The following is a 5,354-nucleotide window of genomic DNA, read 5'->3' as shown; positions in this document are numbered from 1 at the left end:
TATTTGAAACTGAAGAGGCCAACCCAATAGAAAAGGTGAATCTTTCATAAATTCTGCTATGGGGCTTGGAAATCTTTACTTTTGTGGAGTCTTCCTTGTCTCCATATGGATGTTTATATCAATAGGTGTGCTGTTTGGGATCTGATGTCCCTGGTTTGTGGTGGCCAATTGAGCTGCCTTCTCTGAATCCTCATGGTTGAAGGGAGAGGCTGTGGGCAGGCAGAGCTGGCCAGCAGCTCTCCTCTAGAAGGAGTGTGTGTTAGGCAAAAGAATTGTTTAAAGCTGTTTTCAGTGTCTCTAGACGAGATGTAAACACATGGTGAACGACTGTGCTTTGAAAATTGCTTTTTTGTTTTCTTGTCCTACACATCTTCAATGTTTACTCTTTTCCTTTCCTTTTTTTTACAATATGTGTAATTTCCTATGAGAATGCAGCCCTTCAAAGCCCTGAAAGATGCTTGTGTATATTATAATTACCAAAAAAAGTCAAGGCGCTTCTCCGACTTGCCCTTTCCCATGACTAGGATTTGCAGAGGGCTGTCACCCAGAGCTGTGAGCGCACCTGCCCGGCCCCGGGCACCTTTCACCTTTCAGACGGGCATGTGTCTGTGGAGCGCCTGCCCCGCCGCTGCCTGAGGCTCCAGCGCCCTCTCTCGGCCCCGCGGCCGGGGCTGCGTGCGGGAGCGGGGCGCGACCGCGGCCGGGGGAGCCGGCGGCAGCTCCCGCCCACCAGCCTCGCCAGCCCGGCGGCCGTGCGTCCAATGCAGCGACGCCCACCCTTCCCGGCTTGCGACCGTCCTCACCTGGCTGCAAAGTACATGCTCTTTTCAGCTGGAGAAGGATCAGGACAGTAATGCCCAAAGGATGACGTTTTGTCTCCTCCTCGTACATAGAGTAGCACTGCCTTGGATCTCTAAGTGTTGAAGGATCTGGTATGCTAGAAGGAACAGAAACCTTCTGAAAGTTTAGGTCGTGGTTAAGTTGCTCTGGACAACAGAGAGAGGCTGCTGCCGGGAAGTTGGTAGCAGGGCTTCCCTTGCAAGTCTTTCGCTTGATAGCTCCTTTTTTCCAGTTACCTCCTCAAAACCAAGTCCTGTCAGTGGAGGTCTTTCCTTCTAATAAGGAAACAATTTATCAACACCCTGAAGCCTCTCAAATCTATATACAGATAGACCAGTCAAGAGAGAGTCTTAGAGAGCTCTCGGGAGACGTCAGATACTGAAAGTGACCATATCAGGTCTGGCTGATAAATAACAGCCACTTTAGTGATCCAAATTCTCTACTGCGAAGCACTCTTCTACCTAGCTTGAAATGTTTGGTTTGCTAAGTTTTTAAGTAGTGTGAAGTTGGTAGTATCATGCTGATTTCAAAAAATCTTTTCCTCATATTGCTGTCTCCAAATTTAATTCTCATGTTGAATACCATGATTTGCATGTGAAATCTTTCATGTTCCTGAAGGTTATGAGTAAGTGAAATCAAGTCCTGTCGTTTCAGAGCAGTATTTTTGTGATAAGGAAAGTGACAGGTCTTTGCTTTCTTGAGCACTGTGTGGAGCATATTAGGTCCAAGCACTGTGGAATTATAAAGTGGAAGTCCAACATCCTCTTTGGCTCTTATCATAAAGGTGTCTGTGTGTTGCTGTAGCTGTGTGCTGTGGTTACCATCTATCCGACGTCTTTCCATGACTTCTGGTCTTTTGGAATCACAGTTGTTTGGCACAGCCCCATAAGCTGCTCTGAGGATGATTCTCTCACAGCATGTTGGGTGCTTGCGTTGGACGTTGTACCTGCTGTACTACAAAAATATTGATTCCGTGAACAGACCTTTAGCATGGCAGCACACAAAGGTCACTTGCAGGCACAAAAGGAAGCTTGTGAGTGCAACATCAACCAATGGTTAATATTTTGTACTTTATACTGTGGTTTCTATTATAGCTGAGATGGAGGTGAATAGTAAACTCAAAGCTACCCCTTTCCTTCTTTCTTGTTTTTAGTACAGTACATATATTTCTGGTATAATTTTTCTCGCTAGAGATCCTGCCTCCATCCTGCTTCTCCTATGCCATTAAGGGACTGTGAAGCTGGTTTAAGAAGTCACGCAAGAATTTGGGTAGCATGACCCAGGTTCAAAGGTATCCAGACTGCACTGATTCCCCAGTAAGGCCACTTACTACAGTGGGCCTTTGCTGTTGTAGGGGTTGTTTGAGCCTTGCTGAAGCCAACCAATCTCAGCAGCTCTCTGGTGGCCACAAGGTCTAAGATCTCTCACTGGTATTGTTCCTCTTACCTGGTGTCTTTGAGGTCTGAAAGCTAATGAGAGAGACACTGCGTCCTCAAGACCAACTGGGATCCATAAACCATACAGAAGCTTTGCTGCATTATTGCAATCAACTTTTGAGTTTGAATTGCTTAAAAAGCAAGTAAATCCTGTTTCTTCTGGCTAAGAGCTGAAGTGCTGAAGCAAAGGACTGTCCTGCATGGATTGTGGAGATGCTTATACTTCCCATGTTTTCATGCTCCAAAAATATATATGAGACATATTTTTACTGGGAAAAGTTAATTTCCCAAATGATTCCCTGGATTTTGGGAGTGTTCTAGAGTTTTATTTTTGCTACGCATCCTTCAGTCTCTTGTCCTGTTCATGAGCAGGAGGTGGAAATAATTTTGGGGCAAATATCTTTATTAGTGATTTGGATGAGGCAATCAGGGACACTCAGTCAGTTTGCAGATGACACCAAGTTGGATGGGAATGTTTATTTGCTTGAGGGTAGAAAAGGCTCTTCAAAGGGATCTGAACACACTGGATCAATGGTCTGAAGCCAATTGTGTGAGGCTTAACAAGGTGAAGTACTGGGTCCTGTCCTAGGGTCACAACAATCCCATGCTTTGTTACAGGCTGGGGGAACAGTGGCTGAAAAGTGTTCCAACAGAAAAGGACCTGGGTGTGCTGGTTGGCAGTGGCTCAACATGAGCCAGCATGTGCCCAGGTGGCCAAGAAGGCCAATGGCATCTTGCCTTGTATCAGGAGCAGTGTGGCCAGCAGGACCAGGGCAATGATTGTCCTCATGTACTCAGCACTGGTGAGTTCCCTCAAATGCTGTGTTCAGAAGAAGAAAGACGATATTGAGGGGCTGGAGTTTATCCAGAGAAGGGCAATGGAGCTGGTCTGGAGCACCAATGTGATGAGGAGTGACTGAGGGAGCTGGGGGTGTTTAGCCTGAAGAAAAGGAGGCTCAGGGGGGATTTTATGCCTCTCTACAAGTACCTGGAAGGAGATGGTGGCTGGGAGGTGTGTGTCTGTGTGTGTGTCTGTGTGTGTGTGTGTGTGTGTGTGTGTGTGTGAGTGTCTCTTCTCTCAAGCAACAAAAAAATAGGATAGGAGAAAATGGCCTTAAGTTGCACCAGAAGGGGTTTAGATTGGATGTTACAAAAAAGTTCTTCCCAAGAAACTGGAACAGGCTACCCAGGGAAGTGCTGGAGTCACCATCCCTGGAGGTATTTAACAAACATGTAGATACGGTGCTTAGGGACATGTTTTAGTGGTGGGCTTCGCAGTCATTGGGTAATGGCTAGACTCAGAGGTCTTAAAGTATTTTCCAACCTAAATGATTCTATGATTATATCTTAGCAGTTTTCATGTTGTTTCTTCTTTCACTTCCTACTGAAAAAAACAGAGGGCAGATGAAGTTTTGAATCCTTGACCTTCTGGTCTCCAGAAGATTCCTCTTGGCATGTGTGCTCTGGGGACCCTGTGTCTCAGTCATCCAAGGAAGCAGAGGGTGGAGTTGGTGAAGATGGATTTTTTTTTTTTTTGGCGCAGTTTGCTGCATAGACTGATATATCAAAATACCACCCAGTATAGTTTGTCAGGACTTGGTGTGTCACCTAGTAACAGACTTTGCAATTAGATATCTCTGTTGCTCCTGCATGTTGAAAAATCCTGCCAACCTCAGGAGGATTCTGCTGTTGTCTCACTTGAAAGATCTGCTCTAGCTGATGGGCACTGAGGATTTTGCATTGACTCCAGTGTTCCAAAATCTGGAAATCTGGGACATGTTCATCCCCAAATGCCTGCATTTGGTATCTTTTCCTCCAGCATGCTCTGCGTGCTTTCCCCTGAATACCTTTGGTATGTTGCTATGCAGTGGGATATTCCTTCCCAGTTGCTTTCCGCTACCTGCTTCTGGTGACCCATCCTTTGGTGGGAGCTCTCCCATGCTCTAAAGCATGGAGAAATTTTGCTTCAGAAACTCTTGTCACTTTGGGCTGAGGGTTGCTTAACATCTGGACCAGCAACCTAAATATTTATATATGTGTCTACATACAGTGAGCCGCCTTGGTAAATCAACCCAGTTAATGCATTTTCAGTCTGTCTTTAGGTAGCTGTTGTTTTCATAAACAAATGGCTTTGCTGTGCATATTTCTCCATAAGGGATGGTTTGAGCCAAGTGCTGCTGACAGTTGTGAGTGAGTAGCTGTGCCATTTCAGGCATTTCTGGTCCCTTTGATGTCACGCGCTTTGTGGTAATGCAGCACAGTGGTTGTTAACGAGAAGTGGGGTGCACTGTCTCCTGTCATTCCCACACAAGAGCTTCTGGTGCTCGCACGTGTCTTTAATTCTGTGTACGAGCACCCTGCTGAATCAGTGGGCAGCTTCAGTGAGACGCTTTCGAGTGATTTGTTTTATACGGCAGTGAACAAGCAGCCTGGCTCAGAAGAGCTTCAAAGAATGACATTTTTAATATTTTGATTGACTCAATCCAAAAAGGGATGAGACTCCAACAGCTTGGGAAGACGCAGTCACTGTGGTAGGTGTTACCCAGTGATTAATGTCTCTTACTTTAAATACAAACCTCTCAGCTCCTTTCATACGTTTTTGCTAGCAACAGCAGATTCTGTGCCAGTCTCCTTGGTCTCAATTTCTTTAGGTGCAGACACTATTGCCAAATTAGGTTTCTCGGCAATTTTGGGCTTAGGAGTTCAGCTCTGACTACGCATTCAGATACCCAAGTATTCTGCCTGGAAGTTGTTGATTCTTTGAGCTGATTTATAGAATGTGTTATTCTGCTTTCCTGAGGCACTTTTACTGTATGGAAAACATTTTGTGCTTATTATCACTTGCCACATGCATTTAATCTATTTTTGGTAATTCTTCAGGGCCCATCACCATGGTATCCTAGCACCAGTGAACATAATATCCTAGCACCAGTGAAAATATCCATTCAATGTGAACCACTGATGCACAACTCCTTCTAATATTAACACAGCTTTGTTATGTTAGTTGTTTTTTGTTTTTCAAATACAAGGTATTTGTGCTGTTTAGAAAAGGGTTAAAGATAAGACCACACATACTGC

Source organism: Lichenostomus cassidix, chromosome 6 (genome assembly GCF_008360975.1).
Source record: "Lichenostomus cassidix isolate B80296 chromosome 6, HeHo_3.0, whole genome shotgun sequence".
Classification (NCBI taxonomy): Eukaryota; Metazoa; Chordata; class Aves; order Passeriformes; family Meliphagidae; genus Lichenostomus; species Lichenostomus cassidix.
This window is presented reverse-complemented; position numbering follows the sequence as displayed.